The sequence below is a fragment of the Meriones unguiculatus genome, chromosome 11 (assembly GCF_030254825.1).
Source record: "Meriones unguiculatus strain TT.TT164.6M chromosome 11, Bangor_MerUng_6.1, whole genome shotgun sequence".
In the NCBI taxonomy this organism is placed as follows: domain Eukaryota; kingdom Metazoa; phylum Chordata; class Mammalia; order Rodentia; family Muridae; genus Meriones; species Meriones unguiculatus.
Window position 1 is genome coordinate 939,529 of NC_083359.1, and position 13,819 is coordinate 953,347.

A 13,819-nucleotide genomic window follows, 5' to 3' on the forward strand; every position below is an offset into this window, starting at 1 on the left:
GTGATGAGCACATACACAGGGGGGTCTGTGGGGAATAACTCGAAGGGCTGGGGGTTTGTATGAAATACAGTATATTTCATGGGGAAGGAAAGACAAATGGATTTTTAGGACTATAAACAAGAGGTAGAAAATTTCTGGCAATATTTGACCTTTTCAGGTATGAGTGGTCTTTCCATCTTCCTCAGTATTGTGAAGCCGGTATGGAGAAGCAGCTTATGGTGAGCTCATTTCCCTGAAACAGCTGCTTTTAGAGAGGTACAGGACAGTTTGAGAAGCCTCTTTTGTGCTACATTTGTTGACTGTTACTGTCTTCAAAGTAACCTCTGTGCCAACGCTCTGGCTTTGAGTGAGTTCTTACTGCAACGAGCTTTGGCTGCTGGAGATGTGGCTGCTGGTTTCCCCTCCCCCTCCCCACCACCCACAGAAAGGAACAGTGAGATGAGGGAGGCCTCGGTGTGGAGCAGGACCGCACACACTCAGAACCCACTGCTGGGAATGAAAGCAGACTACATTCACATCCCCAATAATCAGAGGCTGCTGGCAGATAAAGACTGAGGGGTTAGACCACAGGGATTCTTCCGATCGCCTAAGCACTTGGCTTTCGCTAGCTGCCGATGGGGACAGGTGGACCAAGCTTATCTTATTTTCCAAGAGCTAGTGAATCCCAGCTTACCGGGTTAATATGCAAATGTCATAAGAGGGACTGCCTCTTGGGGTGGAGAGTGGGAGCTGACTGTCCAAAGAAGGGCCTGGTCACCCCTCTGTGCCCCAGTCTCTGTGGAGATGCACCCCTCTAGGAACAGCAGTTTTGACTCCAGGGACTTTTAAAATGCCCAGGAAGCGCTGAATCCCATCATTTGGACTCTGTTCAAGCTTCTCCACTCCACCCTTTCTCTCACTACTTGGGACAAATGTCCTTTGTCGGACCAAGTTTCCAATGGCAAGATAAGGAAAGTTCTGGAGGCAGAGAAGGAGGTTCATACAACAATTTGATTCTTTTTAACGTCACAGAACTACACACCTACAAATGGTCAAACTGGAAATCTTTTCTTTTTATATTTTACCACAATAAAAATTCCTGTCATGTCTTGAAACAGCTTTTAGAGATATAATTGGTGGACCACACAACTAAATGCACATAAGTTCATGACCTGAGGTACACTATACACATGGTAAACACGCTTACCACCAAGAACCCTCCTTGCTATCTGTAATCTCTGCCTTCCTCTTGCCACATCCTGGCATCCATCAGCCCATGAAACTTACTGCTCTGCATCCCACCGTTATGAACTGGTTTACATTTTCTACGATTCTGTGTGGATAAATTGGAGGGCATATACACTCTTTCTGAGTGTGTCCTACCATTTGACAAGAGCTCTTAGTGCTGTGGAGGCTCTAGTGCGTGGGGGAGCCAGCCGACTCCATGCTGGGTGCTCAGTCTTGCCTGGGGTTTCCACTAACCATGAAATCACTAGGAACATTTATGCAGATGCCTTCGTGTACACATAAACTCCTTCTGTAGGTAAATAGTTGTGTATGATTGATGTCCTAGCAAAATGACAAATAATGTTCCAAAGCAAAGTCCTGAAACTGATTTGCATATATTTTTTTCTTAGGCTGTGTCCCAGTTAGCTTTAATTGTCAACCTTACACATCCAAGAGAGGTGTCTCCGCAGACCAGACTGGCCTCTGGGCATGTCTGTAAGTAATCGGTTGACTGACATAGGAGAACCAAGCCACCTGCAAGCGGCACCATTCTTTGGGCAAGTCGTACTACACCGTACGGGAAAGATGAGCCTAAGTGAGCCGGCAAGCCCCATTCCTCCACAGTCCGTGCTTCACGGTCCTGCTTTAGTTCCTGCGCTGACTTTCCTCAGCGATGGACTGTGACTTGAAATTGTGAGCCAAAATAATCCCTCTTTCTTTCTGACCACCTCAGCTTGTTTTTTTTTTTTGCTTGGCGACAGAAAGCTGACTGAAACAGACATTCCTGGGCTTAAACTATGACCCCAGCATGGTACCAGTCATGTGAAGCTTATCTTACTTCTGTTAGCTTTAAAAAAAAATGAAAATAGCAATTTCCTTTTGGGATTCATGTGAGGATTACCTGAGAAAATAAACAGAAAGTACCAGTAGACACATGACAAACACGAAAGAAATGAGAGCAGAGCTATCTCCCAGGCACCTGTGGCTGTAGAGTCCATCAATGTCATGTCACATGTGTCTCTGTGACAGGAAGCAGGAAGTCAGCAGACCACAGAAAAAAGAAGTTATCCCTATACAACACCAAGCCTCATCTTCACTGTCGCCTGGCTGGCTTAGGATCATCTAGGAGACGCACCTCTGTGTCTACCTGTGAGGACGTTTCCAGAGAAGTTCCTGAGGAGGGGAGCAGACCTGAATGAAGGCTTCTGTTCTGGGACCAGGTAAGAAAAAGGAGAAAGTGAGCTAAGTGCTAGGATTCACCATCCTGCCTCTTGACAGATTTGATTGACAAGATACCTTGTGACCCTACCACCATGCCTGCTGTGATGGACCGCACCCTCAAACCTTTAGGCAGGACAGACTCTTCCCCCTCTCTTAAGTTTCTTTTTGCCAAGTGTTTTAGCATAGTCATGGGAATAGTAAATAACCCAGAAGATTAGCATGTCCAGGCCTGGGGAGGAAGCTCAGAAGTAGAATGTTTGCTTGCCTAGCCTCCAGGGGCCTTCCTGGGCTTCCTTCTCAGCACAGGAAAAAAGAAGAGAAAAACTCAGTAATTTCTAAGCTTTGGCATTTTTACTGGGAAATGTTTCATCCTGCTGGTTACATGATATCAAGCAAGTACACAGACAGTGTGGCCCACACCTCCCCATAAGTGGGACAGGACCCTCGCCTCTCAGGGCTGCCCTAAGGACAGAGGGACAACATACACACAAATCCCCACCACAGGACCCAGCGTACAGCAGGTGCTCAGTACACATTAGCTGCTTTCGCCTTCAGTTTTCTTTCCTATTCTTTGTTCACTGAAACAAAATTAGGAATTACCCTTCCTCCTGTGGAAGTCCTGGGTCCCAGCCTGCTCCTTAAAGTGGAATTATTGTATTCTGCCCCCTGCAGATTTATTTCTGAGAAAATGGCACCCTCCTCTAGAGGAAGCTTTCCCAGGGAGCAAAGACTTTGTCTTTGTGTGACCCTCGTTTGTCTGCCTCAGACTGCCCCTTCACACTAGGTACACAGTAAATGTGCACTGAGTCAGGCCCTGAATGAGTGACTAAGTAAATGACATTGCAGTTATGACAGAAGCTGTGAGGGAAAATTAATTTGCAGATGGAAATATTACATTGTGTACCCAATCTTGCAAAACAATGAAGCACAGCTTGCAGGAGTTTCAAACACTTTTTCAGAAATTTAATTGCCAGTTAATTTTCCTGCAAAACACAATAACCTCTACAAGCTGAAGGAAATAAAGCACAGCTCAGGAAACCTCATTAGGCTCTGCTCAAACCGCACTGGCTTTTTCTGAGTCTGAAACCCGGGGATACAAGCTGCTCTAATTGGCATGGTCTTTGTTCGCACTGGAGCTGCCTTTATTCTGCTTCCTTCCCTCCTCATACCCTGCTCAGGTCTAACCTCTGAATACAGAAGCAAGAGTCACCTAAGCAAGCCCATTCTAATATCTTCATCTAAAATCTCTGTTGACTTGTGATCAGGCCATGATCAGGGCTCAGCCTGGGGCCATTGAGATCAGGGCTCAGTAATATGAGACCACAATCAGGTTTTATTCTGGGACTATATTACAGTTTGATTGAAAAATGTCCTCCCTCTCCAAGACTCCTACATTCAAACACCGGATCAACCTTTAGTGGCAACATTTTAAGAGACTTCAGAACCTTTAAAGGCTGGAAAGAAGCGGCTCTCTGAGGGGCGGGCCTTGAAATTTAGATACTGATTCTGCTTTCTGTCCCGACTCCTAATCCTTTGATATATGAATAATCAGCCTTTTGCTTCTGCAGCCACCGGAGTCAACCATTCCCACCACCATGCCTTCCCCACCACAAGGGACTGAACTACAAGCCATGAACCAAAATGCACTTTTCTGCCCCAAAGCTGTTCTTTGCAGTCACAACAATGAGGAAAGTACTGAACTCTTGAGGCCCATGGTCCTAGCTCAGTGTGAGACCACCATTCACGACTCAGTCACAACTATGATCAGGGCTCAGTCATGATCAGAATAAAGCCTCAGCATCCACATCTGCTATCCTCTCCTTCTTTCTCTGTCAGTGTGTCTGTCTCTCTCATGCACACACACACACACAATGCAAACACACATACACCAGGGAGCTACAACTCAAACCAGAATTGAGCCAAATAATACACAAGCAAGAGCTTCTTGCTACCACTGTTTGTGGAATAATTATGAAGTTAGACTCTATTAGACAGAGCCTCAGAGCTCCACATGAGGTAGGTCTGGGGCCAGGAGGACAGCACATGCCCAGAGAGAAGTGACCTGGAACTCAAGTGCACCAGATAGAGCTGAATTTCGCCTTGACCCATTTAAGTAGCTCTTGGCCAAAGAACTGCATCTGTCACCTCCCGTCGCAAGGTCACCCACACAGAAAGCTCAGAGCCCCAGACAGACAGCCTGGAGACGTGCGCCCTCCAGCTAGATTGTACAAGCTCCGTCACTGCCCGTGTCACTGCTAAGTGGGTCAGCACTTTCCCATCACTCTGCTGAGTGACAGTGTGTACAGCGGTTGGGGTAGCACAGCAACCACAGCTCCGAAGTCACTGCACTAGCAAGGAGCTTACACCGTTGGCAGCCCTGTGACCCTAGGAATATTGGAAAATCTCAACCACCTGCCTTTGGGGGACATTTGTGTATTCTCTAACACGTTTGCGCATGTCCCTTGCTCGGGCTTCCCTCTCTGTCTCCTCCTGTACCCCATGTGAAGGGCAGTTCTGAGATGAGGGGCGAGATGTAATGAAGCTAATACAAAGTTAGTCAGACATGTCAGACTGGAGGTGGGCCGCAGCCCTTCCACTGGCGTTCACCTCACTGGCTGAAATTCCTCGTTCACTGCTTGCCGTGTTTACGACCGAGCGCCTCAGGGTCAGTCTTCTGGATGACGACTGGACAGAAGATAGCAAACACTGGCAAGGGTGGGTCCAATGCTTAACTTCTGAGATCCCTAGAGGCTGCTGGTTTGTTTGTTTCATTGGGTCTAGTAAGAAGGGCCCTCACACCCTAAATGTTACTATTGCCAAGGGCTCTTACTGTGAAAAGCATTTCCACCTGGGGATGCCCAGTGTAAGAGAAGCCAGAGTTTGAGTGAGATCTGGGACCCCAGGGTCCGAAAAACAAAGCTTTGCTTGCTCAGCAGACAGCCTGTCTGCTAGGGGAGAGGCTGAGAAAGAGAAAAAGAACTTTCCCAGGAAAGTTCTGGGAAAGAAGCTAGGTGCAAAAGCGGGGAACCATAAACTCCTCAGAAGAGAATATCCCGTGTTATTCAGGGAGGATCACTTGTACCCAAGGAACATCAAACAAACTGGCTCAGTCTGGTTTATGGACCACGGAGAGATGGCACAGATGAGACCGATGGTTTGAGAAGAGAAAGTAGTGTTGGAGTTACTGGAGAAAGCCAGTACCCATCGGCCACCGAGGATCCTTTGAGCTAAGTCCTGCTGAAGGCTCTGCACTGCTCCTGTCACTGCTGCAATCTGCCCGTCTGGTTCCTGAGACGGAACGGTATTCCTGTGGGAAGAAGGGCAGGACACGCTCATCTGCTGCACAGGCTGCATGCCAGGACACCTGCTTGCCCCTGACTGGATGAAGGTGGGTGGAGCCTTGCAGGGTTTGCCTTTATTAGCCCCCGACGAAGGCAATTTTGCGCCATACTCTGGAAATCTTGGGTATGGACCTGGACAGTGTCCACAGACTTGGCCAGTATTTAATAAAGATGGCTTCAAATTTGGTCCAAAAACTGTAGCAGTGGTCTTGTTCTCACCTAACGAGATTAACGCTGTGTGTGTGTTTATGTGTGTATGTGTATGTGTGTATGTGTGTGCTTGTGTGTGTGTGTGCTTGTGTGTGTGTGTGCTTGTGTGTTTGTTTGTGTGTTTGTGTTTGTGTGTGTGTTTCTGTGTGTGTTTGTGTGTCTGTGTTTGTTTGTGTGTGTGTGTGTGTTGTGTCATCTTTGTGTCATTGTCTTTGTGTTGTAGCTACAAAGACAGAAAGCCCAGATTCACATCCTATGCACCCTCATGAAAGCTGCTTTCCTCTCCTCTCAATGCCTCAGTCTCCTCAGTTGTAAAACAAACTCATAGAGACAACTATCCTGTATTCTTCTCACATGTGGACTCCGGGTTTTATGTGCCTATGTAAATGTGTGTGTGTGCACACACACGAGCGTGTGTAGATGGCATATGTGGTAGTTGGTCTTGATGGGATTTGCAGTCTCTAGAAGCGTCTGTGAAGGACTCTCCATATTAGCATGAATGCCTCCCTCCCACCACGGGATGGGTCCCCCCTCCCTTAGCCTAAACTCTGACCATCCTCAAGGTTTGGAATGCTCACTCACTAACCAGCACCAAGACGGCAAGATCGGTATTCACGGCTCAGTCTGCTGTGTCCCACGGCAGTAACTGCAGTGCCTCGCACACACAGTAGGTACCAAAACTGCAGTGCCTTGCACACACGGTAGGTATTAAAAGCCATTGGCAGGAGGACATGGAAGGCTGTGTTGTCAGTACTATGCCATTGCGTTAAGGCCCTTGAGCACCAGTGGACTCTGGTTCTGTGCGGGAACATTCAGGAGCCACCCCTGCATAGACTTCTGGGTCAGCTGTCCCCAGGAAGCAGCTGCTGGAAAACTCGGCGGTATTTATATACCTACTTGCTTACTTCCCAGACAGACCTACTTGCTGAAGCTCCCCAAAGTCTTTTATGTAATTTTTGCTTCCTGAATCAGGACTTTACACACAAAAGAGAAAGATGAGAGACTGACTCATATTGAAAACATAAACTTAATTTTAGTCTTTAATTTTGTCAGCCTTGATAACATATGAAACCAATCAATGTGTAAGATGGAAGTCAGGGAAGGTAATGTTGAAATTTAGTCTTGGTGAACTGAGTGTTGGGATCTGTTTCAAGCCTTAAAATTGTCAAAGGCGCTCCCTGGGGAGCCGCTGTCTCAGCCGCCATCTCATTACACAGACCCAAGGGAGAGCTAGGCATTTGCTTCTGAGATTTCGCCCTCTGTGGTACTTAATTAGTCATAGCTCACAGTAATTGGCTTTTCTCCTCAGGATGATATTATCCAAGACCTAGGCTAACACAGGCTTCCTGGGAGGGAGCTGTCAGCTGGTTCAAACCCCTAAGGTGTTCATGAGCCAGGACAGAGTCTGAGTGTGGAAGGGGCCAGAATGCACTCCTTCAGATCACGGGGGATGACAGTCTGGGATTTCACGGGACATTTTCTTGAACAGAAAGGGAAGAAAGACCAGCACGGGGATGGTTTGGCAACAGAGGTGAGCAGGATCAGCTGAGAAAATCTCTTCAGGGTAGAAATAAAAGTGGTAGCGATGCCTGCATCAAGTGTGACACCAGCTCCCAGCTGCCTGGAATGTCCGTATTTTCTAACCTTAAAGGCTTCATCCAGAGGGAGCTGGGAACTAAAGAGCTGTCTTCATCTGAACCAGCACCAACCAATGTTCTCAGAAAGCACCTAAATAAAAAAATTAACCAGGGTCTGGCTGGGCTGCAATTCAGCAGGAAGACAGGTGTTCAGAGCAGAGGGACTGATTCCCACAGAGGCCACCACAGAACTGGGGCAGGAGGGACCACACAGGCAGAAGATGGTCAGTCTTCCCCAGGGACATGGATGGAGGACTGTCAACCATCAGAGGAAAAGAGAGCTTCTCTCTAGGGAAGCTTTTCCCTCACCTCAGCCATGACAAGACTGCCATAAGACCTATTTACATCCTGTTTGTACAATACGAGGTGGGGAGAGAGGCTAAGCATGGCTTCCAGGGCCAGCCTGAGAAGATAGGTAAGCCCAATGAAGCAGCATTCTACAGCTTTTCTTCACACTCTTCAGAAGACTCAAGAAAGGCAAAAGCTTAGGAGCTGCCAGAAATTGGAGGAGACAGATGTGACCACCATAGTACAGGAGCCTAAGGAAGATCACAGACCAGAAGTTAGACATTAATGGGAACTAGAAAAACTGAGTAAAGCCTAGAGAGTAGACATCAGTAACAAGTGAAGGCTAATTTTTATAGTTCAATAACTATAGTCATTGTGCAAAATATTAGTGGGGGCTGAATGGAGGCTGATGTGTTGGTTGGCTGATTGGTGCCCTTTCTTTCCCTTTATTTTTTGGCAAATTAATGAATCTGGCTGTGATTTTGTTTTTACTGAAATAAATTTAATTATTTGCTCTTTCTCCCTAAACTGAAACCTGAGATCATTATTCACAAAATGAAATTAACTAGTAAAAATGAATGATTACAGGATTCCACCCAGGGAGAGGCAGTCCAAGGGGTACAGAGCTTCGCAGAAGTAGGAGGAAAAATCAGAGCTCTATTGTACGAAAGGATGACTAGCTAACGACACTGCCCTGTACTTTGACTAAGAACGTAGGTTTTCGGCACCCTCACCTCCGCTGGAAGGGAATTCATATGTTGATTAGCTCAGTTTAACATTCTATAATGTATACACACTCCAAGACCTCAGGTATACAATGCATAAATAGAAACTTTGACAGTTTAAGAGCAATTCAGCTAATTTAAATATGAATATGGAATAAGCCAGATACTGCTGCCCACTGATGACTCTAAAGACCTCTTTGAAAATGGAAATTAACATCTGTTCAGGAGCCTTAAAATCTACCTGCACTGGACCCCAGCTTCCTCTGGGATGGAACAGGAGGAAGGAACGGATTTGAAAGTGAATCATTTTCTCACCCAGTGATTCAGTTTCAGTGTCTTGTCTGGGAGTCTCCAACACACAAGCTTTATGGCACTGGGAAGGGAGTTAACCCTGTGGCCAGGGGCAGACAAGCAGGCCAGCAGCTTCCTCTGCAGGAGCACCACAGGTTTGGGGAACCCTGGGCTCCCCAAACAAGTGACTAGAGTCAGAGCAGGTTCCACTTCTAAGGCTTACTCTTGTCATTACTGGTAGAAGAAAAAAAGGCAAGAACAACCTAAATGCCCACCAGAAAGGAACATACCATACAATGAAATATTACGTGGCCATTAAGAAGAATCAGCAACTTATACCGAAAGAGAACAATTTCCAACATATTTTCTCAACACAGATGACGAAAGCAAGATAGAGCAGTATTCATAGGCTATTCCCACGAAGGATTTTAAAATAAGCATGTAGAGTGCACCAGCCAGCTATCGCTACATAACAATCGCAAAACTGTGGCAGGCAACAAGAACCACTTAGCACCAGGCTCAAAGCTTGCGCAGTTATTTGAGGCAGCCTGGGACTGCTCTGACCTGTTCTGTCATTGTCCTGGGACCAGCCGTATACCTGGGGCTTGCTTCTCTGCTCGTGGTCAAGGCAGAAGCATGAGAGGGCTCCTTAAGAAAACACACCTCAAATCCTTGTTCATGTCTCATCTCCAACACCCCTCAGGGCAAACCCACCACCAAGTCCCACACCCACGAGGTGGGAGCATGCTTTCCTCATGTACTGGTGACCCACACCATAAAATGCCTCTGATCCCCTGGCTTAGAGGACAGAACACCATAGATGTAACACCGTTCTGCAGCAGACGCTCCTTGGCGTGTCTGGCAGGAATCTGCACCCTGACTGGGGTAGCTGGCCGAGTTCCAGAAAAGCGAGAGGCGCTGCTCTGAGGAAAAGCCGAAGGGCTCTGTGCCCCCGGGGCCTCTGGTGCTCGCTCTGCCAGGTGCAGGCTAGTTACAGATGGCAAAAGGTAAGAGCTTTTCTCCGGGACAGATGCCATGCCTGAGCTGGAGTGGGATGTATCAAGCTCCTTCGCTGCTTAACCCACATTTCTTCTTTCCAAAGTCCGGTGCCTGGGGTCTACCCCAAGCCACACACCCCTGGATTGGTTTTCCAGAGTCCAGGGTGTCCGAGGAGACCAGATTTTCATCTTGCCCAAGTGTCTCATTTCTTTTCTAGCCGTTAGGCCCTGCAGAAGGCAACTAAGAACCGCGTGGGAGGAAATGAAAGCCGGCGCCAGATGCTGGTGAGCGAGCTGGGTGAGGGGGACCCGCAGAGTCCCGCTTCAACTTTGCGTTGAAATGGGAGCGTCTGTGAGCCGCGCCGAAAGCTCCTGCGATGAGTAATGTCGCGGAGCAGAGCGAGCACTAGGAACAAATGGATGCTAATTATTTTGTGCAAGGCGAGACGAGCGGAGAATTTAAACAGGGGGTCTGACAGAGCAGATGGCGCGGAGTTGAGAAGCTCAGGGAGGCCGGGATGCTGCCCCGAGGCTCAGATCTGCTCGGTACCCCTCTGCACAGTCCCCAGACTGCACTCCAGCTCCAGGCCCCTGCTGGCTGTGCAGCTGGCCTGCGCGGCCTTGCCACCTCCCCTGTGCAGCAGGAAACCCTGGAAGCTGGCTGGAGGGAAGACCCAGGAGGCCCACGGGAAGCCTGGCCAGGAGCTCCTCAGTGCTTCGGGATAGCTCTTTCAAGGCCCACCCTAGGAAGACAGTCACCAAGGCTTAAAGCTGGGGGACAAGTGGGTCCTGCTTCCCACTTCAGCACAGAGCTGGCCTGTGACTGCCTCCCTCACCTGGAGTCCTCCCCCAACCTTACAGGCCACCCCTTCACTTGCTGGTGACTCTGTCCTCTGAAGATCCTCATTCCCCCAGCTCTGGAACCTCCTGTGGACCTTCCTGTCACGTTCTCCCTCCAGCCTCTCTGGCACCTCTCTCAGCACTCCAGCTCTGATCACCCAACCTCCTGCCTTTGAATACAGACTATCACCCCCGAAGTGTGTGGTGATTGAGTTTCTTCAGGACAGGGGTTTTCACCTGAAACTCCACTGGAGTTGGGTTTTGGATGCACTTGTCAAATGGAGTAGAGGTGGCTTCTGGAGCGCAGGAAGGGCTCATTGCTGCTCCTCAGCTCACAGCCAGCCTCCAGGCTACTCAGTGGGAAGTGGGCCTAGGAGGCTCTGACCTCCCTCAACTCCTTGAGTCTTCCATCCACTCAAGACCCTTAGCCCGCTGACAATCAAAGAAGCAACAGGGCAGAATTCTCCCACCCCACCCCCCTGACTCCCCAACACCCCAGATCCCATGCCTGGATGGGGGCAGCCAGGCACAGTGAGAGGAAGGGAAGGCTGGACTGAGCCAGGTCAGCGGCAAGGCTCCCAGGCATCAGGGCTGCTGCTTTGTCTCATGGGACAGACTGGCAGTCACAGATGCATGCATTTGTATCAGGCTTGAGGAGTGCCTGGGCTATGGGAGGCACTTCACACTGCTTCACTCGTCAGTCCTCTCATGGTCCTGTGAGTCTAGGAACTTTGGCCAGGAGCATTTTACAAACAAGGAATCAGGATGGGAGTGATTAAGTAACTTGCCCAAGCTCACACAGCAAGTGAGCCCAGGGCTGAGGTGAGTGGGTCTGTGGCCACACAGAGATCGACGCCTCTGTGCTCAGTCACTGGAGTGCTTTCCCACAGGAGCTGCCCTGGCCTCCAAGAGGATGCCCGAGGCAGGGGTGGGAAAACCCAGATGTGTTTCTAAGTGACACCCCCTCAGTCCTCTCCATCAGCCATACCCACTATGTTTTATCGATGACACTATTTTCCTGAGTCTTTCAAATACATAAAACCTCCTGAATTTCTCCCACACGGAGACAGTTGGTGCAGGGAAAGCCTATGAGCATTTGCGGAAGGAAGACCTGAGTTCTAGGGTCAGTTTTGCTTCTCTCATGAGCTGTGTGACCCTGGAGAGCCTGAACCTCTCCAGTCTATGACTGCTTACCCAGAATGCGGTGACCTATCACAGAACACTATGCCAGACACCAGGAAATGGAGGGAAGGGTAGATGTAAAACAAACTCTGCTCAGGAGCAGCAAAGGGGGGCTGGTTAAAGTGGGGACACTGAGTCAGTGTGCTCAGACTGCAGTGGAGAGGCCAGAGAGAGATGCTACCCTGATGGAGAAGGCCAAGAGAGCCGTGTGTGGTGAAGACTTACACAGAGAAGGGCAGGGGTTTTCTTCACAGAGCCCCAGGCACAGGAAGTGAACCAGGGCTGGCGAGTGAGCCCAAAGCTGCAGAGGGTTTGGGAGCTTGAAGGCCAGGGTTATCTTACAGCATCTGCCTGGGGCTGCAAATGGGTGACTATAGCGGGTAGGGAGGGCAATGGGACGATTAGAGAGAGAAAAAGACATCAGAAAGACCAGCAGAAAAATTGGGGAAAGCATTTAATTTGCCCCAAGGAACCCCCTCAGAAACAAAGCACTGTTTACATTTGACGAGCTCTCTCTTGCTTTCTCTTTCTAGAGTAAGCAGAGTTAAACGCATATGTTGGAGAGAAGGGCTAGGGAGGCCGCTCATGAGCTAGAATATCATTCTCATCCGTAGGACTTCAGTGCAGTTCCCAGAGCCTCCACTGCCCTCTTCTGCCTGTGGTGGGCACCTGCACTCAAGTGCACCCACACACACATAATTTTTTTAAAAAGCACAGCTGAAGAGATGGAAGCCAGCTTGGTGCCTGGAAGGTCACTTCATTTACAGCTGTGTGTCTTGCTGCTCTCATCTGACACATCACCAACGTTTTTTTATTTCATTGGGATTCCTTCCATCACTTTCCAATGACTCATAATTTACCAGATGGAGACTCCACAGTCTCCTGGGGCATCTTGGTGGACTGTTGAGACAGGGTCTAATTTAGTGCTGTAGCATACATCCCATCTCTGCTATCTCACAGGGTTCCCTTCCAGAAGGGGAATTCTGCAGACCATAGAAAATGCCCGTGCTGAGTGTCCTGTCACCAACTAGGAATGAGAATTCACCCAACTGCACCCTGCAAATTGCAGTGCTTCAGAAATCACACGTATCTGGATCTCGAGGTTGAGGCACTCTGGCTCTCATTGTAGTGTCCATGAAGAGGATGCCCTTGGCCTGGCCTAGGCCTTGGGAACAGGGAGACTTCCTGTCTGAAGTGCTGGCTGCCTGGTGGCCGGCCTGCCAGTAATGAGTTGGGAAAGCTGTAGCCTGCTCCTTGTCATTCTTTGCACTAGTGACTGGGAGGTGGACAGATAGCTTTGCTTGCTGCCCTGGTTCCCAGAACCCACTTCCTAGCAGTACAAGGGAGCTATTTGTCATCCTGCCACAGAGCTCAGCTCTGCACACATCTCATTCCACTTCCCCTGCCAAGGACATGGCTTGGAAGGGCTCGCTCCAGTCTTGGGTTTTGTGGAGCAACAGACAGAGAACTCAGAGACACTGGGTCTAATTTGCTGGGAGACCTTGGTCTAGGTACTAAGTCTCTCGGAGCCTCAGCATCTTCAGCTAGGATCTTAGGGCTTTGAGCACCCCAGTGTGCTCAAAGAGAAAAATGGCCACCTTGTTCCTACTGATGGCCAGAGCCTGGTCCACTGTGTGCTATAAAAGAAGAGAGCAAAAAATCTTATTTCTGTTTGTGTAGAAGTAAGCTGTACAGTGCAGGGCAGAGCTAAGGCTGGAACACTGATATCAGTCTGAAGGGTCCAAGACCATCCGCCACATCCTGAGGAGCTGCAGCCAGGTCCCGGTGAGGTCAGCATGCAGGAGACAGCAAAGAGAGAAAAGCTGGACGGCAGAGGAGGCGCCTCTCCATCCCCTGAAAGGTGCACAGTCAGCTGCTTC

The 13,819-nt window shown here is 49.0% G+C and overlaps 1 long non-coding RNA gene across 1 annotated transcript; it reads left to right on the plus strand.

Moving 5' to 3' along the window:
• The first annotated feature begins 9,810 nt into the window (after nucleotides 1-9,810).
• Nucleotides 9,811-10,947, plus strand: LOC132646459 (uncharacterized). The gene is made up of 3 exons (XR_009584749.1): nucleotides 9,811-9,926; nucleotides 10,136-10,202; nucleotides 10,779-10,947. It is a non-coding gene; the product is annotated as an uncharacterized LOC132646459 (long non-coding RNA).
• Nucleotides 10,948-13,819: the final 2,872 nt, after the last annotated feature.